Source organism: Schistocerca nitens, chromosome 4, assembly GCF_023898315.1.
Source record: "Schistocerca nitens isolate TAMUIC-IGC-003100 chromosome 4, iqSchNite1.1, whole genome shotgun sequence".
Lineage (NCBI taxonomy): Eukaryota > Metazoa > Arthropoda > Insecta > Orthoptera > Acrididae > Schistocerca > Schistocerca nitens.
The window spans coordinates 884,388,196-884,401,706 of NC_064617.1; the positions used below are offsets into that span (position 1 = coordinate 884,388,196).

General features: G+C 47.0%; 1 pseudogene; it reads right to left on the reverse strand.

Moving 5' to 3' along the window:
- Positions 1-12,567: 12,567 nt before the first annotated feature.
- Positions 12,568-13,511, reverse strand: part of LOC126252641 (alpha-crystallin A chain-like) — a 19,901-nt pseudogene continuing 18,957 nt past the window's right edge.

Below are 13,511 nucleotides of genomic sequence, written 5' to 3' on the forward strand. Positions count from 1 at the left end.
CGCGAAACTCTGACAGCTCCGTACGGCCGTGACCCCAAAAGTGCGCAGATAAGGGCATCTATGTTGAGACTGCGCACTTCGACTTCCGCCTTGTGAACAAAAAACGAGTTTACCTTGGAACACATTTATTTAGAGATTCAGGACTTTTTAGCTGATACTCTTCAATACATCCTCCTTAACAGACTGAATTCGTCAATGTAAAAACCTTCACCAGTACGCCATGGGAGTGGAACACAGTTGTTACCGTTAACGGTAAATATGAAGGGCTGATTGATAGCGCCAGAAGCCCTGGGTGGCTGTTGCCTACAGAAAAGCTGAAACGCCAGGAAATCGAGCGAAATACAGGAACAAGTGCAGGGAGGATCGACGCTTTGTGCAGGGGCTGCAAGTTGTCCCTCAACGTAAACGTGAGTTACGTAGTGCACATACACAGGCGGAGAGATCAGAGATCCGATAATTGTCGATGACGCCTTTAGCGATGAATCGGTAGATACTGTTACTCCCTTCTATTTTGCATTAGTTGCTATCAGTAGCGGCCTGAAACACAGTCGCCACGTAAAAATACACTACTGGCCATTAAAATTGCTACACCAAGAAGAAATGCAGATGATAAACGGGTATTCATTGGACAAATATATTATACTAGAACTGACATGTGATTACATTTTCACGCAATTTGAGTGCATAGATCCTGAGAAATCAGTACCCAGAACAACCACCTCTGGCCGCAATAACGGCCTTGATACGCCTGGGCATTGAGTCAAACAGAGCTTGGATGGCGTTTACACGTACAGCTGCCCATGCAGCTCCAACACGATACTACAGTTCATCAAGAGTAGTGACTGGTGTACTGCGACGAACCAGTTGCTCGGACACCATTGACCAGACGTTTTCAATTGGTGAGAAATCTTGAGAATGTGCTGGCCAGGGCAGCAGTCGAACATTTTCTGTATCTAGAAAGGCCCGTGCAGGACCTGAAACAAGCTGTCGTGCATTTTCCTGTTCAAATGTAGGGTTTCGCAGGGATCGAATAAGGGTAGAGCCACGGGTCGTAACACATCTCAAGTGTAACGTACACTGTTCAAAGTGCCGTCAATGCGAACAAGAGGTGACCGAGACGTGTAACCAATGGCACCCCATACCACCACGCCGGGTGATACGCCAGTATGGCGATGACGAATACACGCTTCCAATGTGCGTTCACCGCGATGTCGCCAAACACGGATGGGACCATCATGATGCTGTAAACAGAACCTGGATTCATCCGAAAAAATGACGTTTTGCCATTCGTGCACCCATGTTCGTCGTCGAGTACACCATCGCAGGCGCTCCTGTATGTGATGCAGCGTCAAGGGTAACCGCAGCAATGGTCTCCGAGCTGATAGTCCATGTTGCTGCAAACGTCGTCGAACTGTTCGTGAGATGATTGTTGTCTTGCGAGCGTCCCCATCTGTTGACTCAGGGATCGAGACGTGTCTGCACGATCCGTTACAGCCATGCGGATAAGATGCCTGTCATCTCGACTGCTAGTGATACGAGGCCGTTGGGATCCAGCACGGTGTTCCGTATTACCCTCCTGAGCCCACCGATTCCATATTCTCCTAATAGTCATTGGATCTCGACCAACGTGGGCAGCAATGTCGCGATACGATAAACCGCAACCGCAATCGCGATAGGCTACAATCCGACCTTTATCAAAGTCGGAAACGTGATGGTACGCATTTCTCCTCCTTAGACGAGGCATCACAACAACGTTTCACCAGGCAACGCCGGTCAACTGCTGTTTGTGTATGAGAAATCGGTCGGAAACTTTTCTCATGTCGGCACGTTGTAGGTGTCGCCACCGGTGCCAGCCTTGTGTGAATGCTCTGAAAAGCTAATCATATGCATATCACAGCATCCTCTTCCTGTCGGTTAAATTTCGTGTCTGTAGCAGGTCATCTTCGTGGTGTAGCAATTTTAATGGGCAGTAGTGTAGCTTTAGGAACAGCAAACGTCTGGCCCAAATTTTTTGCAAACGTCCTAAGGGAATGTTATTTATGCACCAAAGAAGTGCCGTACATCCGTTTGAGTGAGTATTAGTTGTTAGTCTACGACACGTAGCAGGAAGCATTAACAGGAGCAGGTACGAAGAAGAGTGGCGCGTTTCGTCAACCGCAAGAACGTATGCTCAGACTCCTGTGGCATACGCAACAAGAGAGGCGTTGTGTGCCACGGACAGGGATATTGTTGAAATTCCGAGAGTGTACTTTGGAAGAAGATTCGGAGAACACCACTTCCTCTCAGCACCTCTCTTGAAATGACGGCGGCGACGGCGTGAAGATCAGAGGAATTAGGAGCCCGTTGCAGCCCTACCGACAGTCGTTTCTCGAGTTTCTGACGTCTTAGCGTGGAATAGCACGTTCGGGAGTCTTTCCGAACGTGCAGAGCAATATCTGGCATGTCAGATATTCTGAGCGTGCGTCTGAGCGTTGACCAATGAGATGGCACAACGCCACCTACGTCACACGCACGCCTTCTCCCTTCAGTACAGAGTTGTGAGGCGCCATATTGGCGTTCATTTCAAGCCTATATGTATATATGCCGTTTCTGAGCACCAGCAAATTGAGAATCACGGGAAAACCCGTTGTTAGTTTTGTGTGATTAGTTCCAATAAAATAATGAGAAACATCATATTCGTGGCAAAAGAATTAATGTAACTTGCGTATTATGAGAGTAGGCTATTTGAAGGCAGCGACACACTGCAGATCCACCCAAAACGCATTGTTCTTGGTACAATTTGTTATAATTAAATTTCAATTAGTATCGTAATTATCTACTATTAACGTTTTGAGAATAGAATTTTTAGATTAACGTTTTAGATTAGGAAATGAGACACTTAAAGTAGTAAAAGAGTTTTGATATTTGGCGAGCAAAATAATTCATGATGGTCTAAGTAGAGAGGATATAAAATGTAGACTGGCAATGGCAAGGAAAGCGTTTCTGAAGAAGAGAAATTTGTTAACCTCGAGTATAGATTTAAGTGGCACAACTTGACTAGAAGAAGGGTTCGGTTGGTAGGACATGTTCTGCGGCATCAAGGGATCACCAATTTAGTACTGGAGGGCAGTGTAGAGGGTAAAAATCATAGAGGGAGACCAAAAGATGAATACACTAAGCAGATTCAGAAGGATGTAGGCTGCAGTAGGTACTGGGAGATGAATAAAATTGCACAGGATAGAGTAACATGGAGAGCTGCATCAAACCAGTCTCAGGAATGAAGACCACACAACAACAACAACAACAACGTTTTTAGCAAGGGGTAACACACAAAGATTTAGTAAATGGAGCGGGTTATTTGTGCAGTGTGTCTGTCTAGTGACAAGTTTACGTTAGGGCGGTGGTTCACGTCGTAGCGCTCCCAAATTTTTTTTCCCTAACATTCCCGTTTTTATTAGGTTCTGATATTTTATTATTAGTTTAATAGAAGTATATGCTATAATATTTGATGTTATGTAAATGTAAGTTCACCTCTTTCTTAGGGGTGACTGTTCGATTGGCTTAATCTTCAGGACAGCTTGCGCTACTTGTATAAAGATATTTTGCTCCTTTTTCTTTTACGCTTTGTAATTCACATATTGCACAGATTCTGCTACTGGGTAGGAACAGTGATCAAGTAAGACTGACCTTGGGGATTTACTAAAATGTGGGAATGATAAAATAATGTTTATTTTATGCAGAGAAGTATTCCAAATTTGTACCGCACCGTTTGTAATGGAACTTTTATAAGCCTGTGTCCTTATTGATTGGACATGGTACTTTCCTTTTCGTGGACGATGCAGTAAATGTGCGTTTTAATAGAGCTAACGTGGGAATTTTACGCGCGCCTGTTGAGTAAACAGTGTGATTTACTAACTAGAAACATCCCTCAACTGCCGCTGAGTGCGTTGCGATCGCGTATACCACGTCGGGGCCCACGTACCGTATGCACAAGTCGCATCGTTCCAGAGCGTTCAGCAGCACGTTGAAGTTGGCACGCTGAACGTTAACGTTCGGCAGCACGGTCCGTGTGCCGGCGGCTCCTGGCGTAGCATGCAGACGTGGATTCTGACTGGTGGGCCGAAACGCCGCCAGCTGAGTAGCGTGTGAGGCTCCACGTTTCGCATGCACTACAGCCGCCGGTCTGCGTGCCACGAATGCGTCTCAGGACCTCGGTACGGCTCCGCAGGTATGTGGCGGCAGACCTCTACGCAAAGGTCACGCAGTTCCCGTGTAGTACCGCGGGCGCGTCTGTGGGTGCGGAGCTAACACCCGGCAACGACCCAAGTGTGTTCCACCGTGTCGGATCAAGCGAACTAGGTGGGCGAGACACCAACGTGAGTTCACTATCACGCTCCTCGGAGCACTGTAACACGATTCTGGCCTCGTGACGCGGACAGTTATCCTGCTGGAAGATGCGACCGCCGTCGGAAAACGAAAAGTGGAAGGCGGCACACAGTAATGTTCCCGCGGCCCGCACCTGTCAACTTCTATCTACAGATTCTATGAAAGCCCAGCTCAATCTCTCCATACCATAGTACTGCTCCGAGCGACCTGCGTCCAAGGCGCGGTGCGTGATTCGAACAGCCATTCGCTTACACGACGACTTTTCCGGGCACGGCCACCGACCTGCTGGAACAAGAGACGCCATTCATCCGACAGGGTGAGACGTTTCCACTGACCCACGGTGCAATCTAGACCGTACCGTACCCACTATGGTCGTGACTGACAGTACCGTTGGGTCAACACGGGATCACGGAGAGGTCTTTAGCTGTGGAGCCCGTACGCTCAGCAGCGCTGTGCTGTGTGTCACCTGCTTCGTCACAGGTCGCCCTCCACCCCGCTGTACACACTGAGCGAGCGTTCCTCGCCCACGTTCTGCGACGACTTCTTGAGTCGCCGGCAAACGGACCGTGCACCCGAACGTTCAGTGCGCCGCGTTTCTGATGTCACAGCGCGGAATAACACGTTGGGGAATCGTAATATTTCTGGCTTTGCAGGCATCATATTCAGGTGCAAGAAGCTCTTCTTACAGAAGTTGAGAAGGCAGCTGTGGCAGTATGACGCAATATGGTGTGAAGTCCCTATGACAGATGGTTTGTACGGCACGAGTATTGTGAGAAAGACCGCCTCCTCCGCGATTGGCTGCTGCATTCTGAAGTTGCGCGCCAAAATGGCAATCTTCTATTGTTGATATTAGATAAATTAAACAGCGTATTTACTTGCACGTCATATCTCTCAATAGTGTGCTATCATCCCATTACTTCAGAAGTATTCACAACCAGCAAAATACGAGGGTCACTCCAAAAGAAATGCACACTATTTTTCTAAAAATACAGTTTTCATTCTGCATTTGTGAAAGTTTTACAGTGTGTAGACACATCCTTCCCGCTTGTTTTCAAACTTAGTTTAACCTTTTCCCGTTGAGTGGCGCCGTCACAGCATGTCTTCAAGATGGCTGCTACACTTGCCGTTCGTCAGAAGCAACGTGCTGTCATAAAAGATGTTGGACATAAATTTCTTGGCAGAATTCTGACAGTTGATGAAACATGGCTCCATCATTTTTCACCAGAGACGATAAGGCAATCAATGGAGTGGCATCATGTATATTCACCCAAGAAAAAAAATTCAAAACCACACCTTCAGCTGGAAAAGTTATGGCTACAGTGTTTTCCGATTCCGAAGGACACTTGCTTGTGGACATCATGCCAAGTGGAACCACCATAAATTCTGATGCATATGTGACGACACCGAAGAAACTTCAAGCTCGACTGAGTCGTGTTCGATCACATCGGCAAAAGCAGGATGTTTTGCTGTTGCACGACATTGCACGGCCACATGTGAGTCAAAAAACTGTGGAAGCGATCACAAAACTCGGATGGACAACACTGAAATACCCACCTTACATCCCTGACCTGGCTCCATGTGATTATCATCTCTTTGGAAAACTGAAAGACTCTCTTCGTGGAACAAGGTTTGAAGATGATGACTTCCTTGTGCACGCTGCCAAAGAGAGGCTCCAAAAGGTTGGTCCAGAATTTTACCGTGCTAGTACAGACGCGCTGGTTTCAAGATGGCGTAAGGCAGTTGAGAGGGACGGAAATTATGTGGAGAAATGAAAATAGTTCCTAAAGGATGTATCCACACATTAAAACTTTCAAACATGTAGAATAAAAGATGGATTTATTAAAAAAAATAGTGTGCATTTCTTTTGGAGTGACACTCGTAATAAACAGCTGCAAAACGAAAAGGCAGACGAAGCACTTCGTCGATCTTGGGATCGCGCCTACTTGGATGGCGGGAGAAGCGGTTCGGCTGTAAGATCAGAGCTCGTTCGGCAGTCTCGGAGGACAGACAAGTAGTCTGCCGCGGTCTCAGTTAAGACTTAGTTACGTCTAGTGTGTAAGATCAGAGTCGGTTCGGCAGTCTCTGAGGACGGACATGTTGTTCGTCGCGGCATCAGTTAAGACTTAACTTACAATGTCTAGTTGAGAACAGTGAATTGCAATTACAGAAATACGCAGTAAATTATTTTGTTGAAGAATGGAAAGTATTTGTGACTAATGTTGAATGTAATAGCGCTGTTTCTCGTGTTCTGCCAATAAAAAGCGACTGGCTTCCCGTATAAACAAACTGATCGGAAATTCAATCATTTCTAAAACAACAGTTCCTGGCTAAGAGTTTCTTACAGCCTCGAGATTACGGATTCACGACATGCGTGCTGTTTTCTGCCCAGGGGACAATAATATAGAATACTGGAGGTTGGTGAACTTTTATTAGAACTTACGCAAGTAGGCACCTCGCGTGTACTGCAATCTTAGTACAAATGAGAACAGTGACACGTTATCTATAGTAAAACAGAGAAGGTATGAAGAAGAGAGATTTTTAAGGGAAGGGATTTATCTTACGCACTTACATATATATCACTCTCTTCTACTCACTCACTATATATATATATATATATTTCAAAATGCCGTTGAGTGTTTCCGAATATCTAGCGTGCCAGATATTCTGAACGTGCGTTTGGACGTTGACCAATGAGATGCCAGAACGCCACCTACGTCACACGGATGCCATCTCCTTCAGTGCAGAGTTGTGAGCCGCCATGTTGGTTTCCAGTTGAAGCCCGTATGCAAAGATGCCGTTTCTGAGCACTCGTAAACTGGGGAGCTCTCGAAAGCCCTCCGATAATTGTATGATTCGTTGTAATAAAAATGACGATAAACGTCATATTCGTGGTACAAAAAATTATTGTGAGTTGCGTATTACGAAACTATGCCATTTGAAATCAACGGCATGTCGACGATCCATTAAAAACGCATTGTCCTTGGTAAAATTTGTTATAATTACATTTCAAATAGTAATATAGGTACAATTAAAGTTTTCAGAACATACACGTATGCTAGATTTGCCCTTTAAACTCTCGTCATTGTGGTAGCGCAATGAGTAGCGTCACTGTTTCAGAGAAAACTTGTGAAGTGTGGGTGGTTCGCGTCCCTCAACACTCAGAACTTTCTTTTCTAGCCTTCGCGTTTTTAATAGGTTCTGATACTTTCTTATTAGTTTAATATAAATATATACTACAATATTCGATGTTACGTAAATATAAGGGCGCTCTTTTGGAGAGATGAGTTTGTTCGATTGGCTCGTTGTACAGGATGATTAAATAATTTTTACCTTACGCGGATTTACTATTGTAAATTTGTATCGCGCTATCTTTAATGGAACTTTTAAGAGTCGATGTCCTTACTGACTGGACATCGTTATTTGGTTTTTGTCTTAATATTTTCACGGATATTCAAGTTTTTATTTGTATACACTACAGACTGAACAACCTGACTAGCATCTGCAAAATGGAGAAACGTACGTTCTCATAGAATGGGAATTTTGCGGCAGTACATTTCGTAAACAGTGCGAGCCAGATACAGCCGACAACTGCCGCTGGAGCGCGCTGCGATCGCGTGAACCACGTTGGGGCCCACGTACCGTGTGCACGAATCGCATCGTTTCTGAGCGTTCCACAGCACGTTGAACTCGGCCCGCTCAACAGCAGGGTGCGTGTACCGACGGCTTTACGTGTAGCTCGTTCTTTGCAACCTTCACAGCTGACCGCAGCAGATTCAAAGAGGAGTGCACTTTAGCTGCACCAAAATTATAGCGACAGTTTGTACATTTAATGTACTATGAATCTGGGAGGCATTACTCGAATGGTAGGCCAACAGTCAGTAATTATTCGATTTATTTGCCCTGCAGGATTCACGGTGTGAATTCCCTCCCTTCTGACATTAGTCTAGTCCATACCAAGTCGTGTTGCGGCACTTCTGTATGCTCTCGGGGGCCCCACACGCTGTTTGTCCGGTGTACCCGTTTCTTGGGCTCTTCTGTGTAAAAAGAACTTAAAATTGTAAAATTTCGGACGTTCCTACGGTACTGCAACGTCGTTCCTCAGAGTGTGGATTTGTCGGAAGTACTAAAGAAAGCTGCCCAATTACGGAGAGGGAATCCGCTCGCGCGGAGCTGCGCATGCGCAAGGGGACTGCGGTCCGCGCGTGCCACGGCTGATAGGCGCTGACTGCAGGCGAGATAAACGGGCAGGAAGTGTGGCTGCAGCGGCCGGCAGCCGGCGCAGCAACTCGCTGGCTGAGCTGAGATGGCGGGCCCTCGCAGAGTCACTGTCCATCTGTCTGTGGACCGCTCTTACCGGCTGAGCTATCCAGGTACGGCTCACGGGCCAGCCTCACGACTTCGCTCCCACCATTGCACAAAGTTCCGGGTTTGAGCCCCGTTCCGGTGCACAATTTTAATCGGCCAGTGCCGATAGTACTTCATGTTTCAGATTCCTTAATCTCGTGCGCATAGCTACTTGCGGGTCGCTATAACACTCCAGAATGATATATGTAATTTAATTAGCCTCTGACGTCCGCTCGTACCAACACGTTGGGGACTCTATAACGCCTGCCTGTCGAATGGAGGCGACTGGGGGAAGATTCCGTGGTGGAATCGCATCCTCAAGGGGGACATTACGTCCGTGTCTGTCGTGTCCGGTAAGTAACCCGTCATCGCCTGCACACTACAGTGCTGCCCGTCTCTCTGTAACCTTTTCTCTGCCAGGCCTTTACGCGGTCTACATGGGCAGACTTTACGTTAAGAGATGCGGTCGGTAGCTTCGAAAGCTGTCTTATCCAAGTGCCATCGTACGTTGCGTTCTTTCTGCATGCAAATAAAGTTCACCAAAGTTCCACGCTGCTGCAATGCATTTTCTGCAGTATGGTCCGAACTTTACGTTGCAGACACTCCTTATTGCTGGGGTGTTGCGAGCCGAGCGTACGTTTCAGGAGCGAGACGCCACCAAAATCTCCTTTAGTCCCATCGTCTTGGCCAACTGGAGAGGCTGTATGTGGCCACTGCCTCTGCGGCAAACGCTGCTTAGTTACGAGCGAAGGAGCACGATCATTCTGTTTGGACATCAGAACAAGGTTCTATGCACATGTGGCTGACCAGGTCGTTGTGAATGTGTTTTTAATGACCGATGTTTCACTATTGGCGCGTAGATGAATGTTGCAAGCTCGCTCCCCCCCCCCCCCTCCCACATTGCCGATCATTTACTGATGGGGACACTCTTCATAAGGTGTCTCTTGCCAACCACGAAATAAATGTGGGAGAGCAGAAAAGGCGGGTGTCCCGCAAAAAGAGTGTACGCCCAACAGCAGCGTGCCGGCATTTTGTCGACAAAGTAGTGAAGGAAGAGAAAAGAAAAACGAAAGAAATTACGAAAAAAAAAGCGACGTGCCAATGCAATGGTCTGCAGGATGCTTGAAGCTTCTGGCCGAAACTATGGAGAACCTAGGAACGTACGGACGGAATGAAGAGAGAAGCTAAGGAAACCACGACGAGCAGCACTTAGGAGAGGAACGACACGCTTAACATGAGCACAGGGAAAGACAGAGCAGTAGGGGAGAAAGATGTGTGTCGAGGACGGAACAGTACACAATACGACCGTAGCAATGGACGTGTAATTAGCAGAATGGAAGGAAGGAAAGGGAAAGGAAGAGACGGAGCATGAGCTCAGATGAGGTCGAGAGAAATCGCTTTACCCCTTACAAAGAAACCACCTCTTAATTTGCCATTTTTTTTAATCGTAAATGTGTGGAAAGATAGATTAGCGTACTGCGCGAAGAGATTCGAGCCAGTAGTGTGTGGAAGACTACAGGTTGAACGACACGGCAGATGTTTGCGAGCAGCTGCGCAGTTTTTTTTTTTTTTTTGCTTTTTTTAAGACTCAATACAAATATTATCAGTCTTACAATGTGAGAATTGGAATTATGCGTCACTACAAACAGTACACAAAACAAATTCTTCAAACAGTTGTATATGAAACATTGTGAAACGCCCGCTAAACCCGCTGGGCAGAACAGGTAATAGGATTGTGCAAAGGGACAAGGGTTGAAGTCACTTTCTGCTTCTAATTGTCATTTATTGTAATTTAGCAACTCTTTCACGGCAGAAGGCCTCCAACAAGAAATCGTAACAAGATAAAAATCCAATTAAGATAGCAATAAAATAATTCAAAAAACAATATACGTAAAGTGCAATACAAATGGCTGAGCGCCACAATTAATTTCCAAAATTTTAGATTATATTAGCATAGACCTTTAAAGGCAGAAGGCCAGCATGTTTAACAACAAGAAATCTTAAAAAATCAGCAAGATAAAAAAATCCAATTAAGATAGTAATAAACAAATTTAAAGAAACAACATATGCAAGTTGCAATACCAATGGCTGAGGGCCACGGTCAAACTTCAAAATTTCAAAATATATTACCGTAATCTTTAAAGGCAGAAGGCCGCAGTTTTTAAGCTTGAAAAATAAATTTAAAAATTAATTTTGCAAAATTTTAATAATCAAACAATAACCACAAGCCTAAAATTTGAAATAGCTGACAACAGATAAAAACACCGGTGGCACTCAGAAGCCTCCAGGGAGGTCGGCCTGCCCTCGTTCACTTAGGTGAGACAGGGGGTGAGCCCAACTATACCTGATCCGTCGGAACCCATCCAGGGGTCAGCCACGGACCGACCGACACAACGATTTCCTTCCCGTCAATCAGTACATGAGAACCCCAAGCGGCAATGTTGCAAACGTGATAATCCACAATGGAGTACGTATTAGCTGTCAGAATTACACACCATGTTGGACAGCGACAACAGGTAAGGAAAGGACGCTGCCTGAAATTACGTCAGTGTCCAGGGCAGGTAACCGGAACACTAACGGCCACAAGACAGAAAATTACACTGGTGCATTCAAATCGTAGTCGACCAAAATAGTTAATTACACCGCATGGGCCGGCCGCGGTGGTCTAGCGGTTCTAGGCGCTCAGTCCGGAACCGCGGGACTGCTACGGTCGCGGGTTCGAATCCTGCCTCGGGCATGGATGTGTGCGTTGTCCGTAGGTTAGTTAGGTTTAAGTAGTTCTAAGTTCTAGGGGACTGATGACCTCAGATGTTAAGTCCCATAGTGCTCAGAGCTATTTGAACCATTCTGAACGCCTCTGGGCTGAGAAAGAGACGTTTAGTAGAGACGTTTAGTAATGAGATCGCTAACCAGGCACACCCGCACCACCAAGCCTACTTTCTGCCGCCCCGTTCAGGCGCTCAACCTTCCAGATGTCTGCAACAGCAGAGCCGGCCGTTGTGGCCGAGCGGTTCTAGGCGCTACAGTCTGGAACCGCGCGACTGCTACGGTCGCAGGTTCGAATCCTGCCTCCGGCATTGATGATGTGTGTTATGTCCTTAGGTTAGTTAGGTTTAAGTAGTTCTAAGTTCTAGGGGACTGATGACCACAGTTGTTAAGTCCCATAGTGCTCAGAGCCATTTGAATCATTTTTGAACACCGCATGGCGGCTAAATCTCAGCAGTAGAACCACTCCGTGTTGCTTTCTGCAAAACCTCCCCAACAGCAAACCACCGAAGCGGACCACCACAACATGAATAGACCTGGCTTGGGTAGTTAAAACCACTACTCAACTTTGACGTCCTGAGTCGACAAACCGCGAAGCTCGTAGCGATCGGACAGCTCCACACGCGCTCCGACACTGCGCAGGGGCTGTCAGTGGACCCAGCCGACTGCACCGCACGGAGAACTTCCCTCGTCCGCAACAACCGACCGACTCCCTCCAGACCCCTTGACGGAAACTATATGCACCAAACCAAAGATGGTACACGGCACAAATGTCGATACACATCACTGCTTCCACACGTAGAAGGTAGAACCACGACGTAACTGCGACAAGGGCGGGAAACCAAACACAGATAGAAAGCGAAGTTCACGAAAACTCATCGCTGGGAAAGAGCACGGCTGACATTGTTTTACACTTACAACAAACTAAAGTGATTCGGAACTCATTAAATCAGTCTTTCACATACGTAACACCCACACGATGAGAAGCAGAAAAATAAAGTGTTAAATTTCTTGAACGAAAGAACAATGACAATACAAAAAATAATCCATCAATCAACACAAAACTTAGTTTTTACACCAGCAATGGATTATTCACTGCTCCATCTTCTCTGCTCCATACTGTTGCTGGTCGGTAACTGCTGGAACACCCGTCTGCACAACTCGCGCACCGCCCTCCACTGGAGGGAGAGCCTTCTTTGGTGCCGTGATTGTGGGGACACCCTCCGACGACAGTTCATCTGAACCTGTTCAGTCATTACGTCATTCGGCAGAAAATAGCGACGCTGCATTTGGCGCGATATGTAACTGTACTCGACTTTACGCTCTTTATGTTCTACCTCTGCCGCCAGGCTGTCGCCCGCCGCCTTTACCGTCAGTTCCTCCGGTTTGAACGGCTGGACGCCCAGATTAACCTCTAACCCATCTTTGTTGTTCTGGATGGTAGATACGCCGGAGTTACGAGCTGCCAAATGACGCCACGGTCTGCGCAGGGATCTCTCCTGGATGGCAGCAGTTGGCGGCTGATGTTCCAGCAGCAGCCAGTGGGACGCCGCTGCGCCGTCCCGGCACTTTGCGCGCTCCTCCGGTCACGAGGAGCGGGACCGCGCCGCCACAGCACGATCTGCGATTCCAGCGACACAAGCCGCACGCCAGTCCCGTGATACGCCGTTAGTGTAACGGAATGCCGCTGGAGAGAATTGCATTCGCTTGCATTTGTAACGGCCCCGCTTCACCGGCCGTACATGCGATCTCTGCCTTATCCCTTTCAACTGGTAATGGGCAAAGATACTTTCCGAGCGGCGGAATTGCCTGTTTTAGTTTCACGTCCAGTAACGAGCCTGTATGGAGGATTTCAACCCGCTAGGCGATCGAGTAGCAGCTGGGAGGAGTCTTGAGTGGCGAAGGCAACACGATAGCGCACCGGACAGCTCTGAGTGTGCAGAAACTATACATTGCTGATCAAAAAGAAGACACTTAACATATTGTAAAACATCAGTCGTTGCCTTGTATTCGTTCGAGACTGATGTTCAACTCTT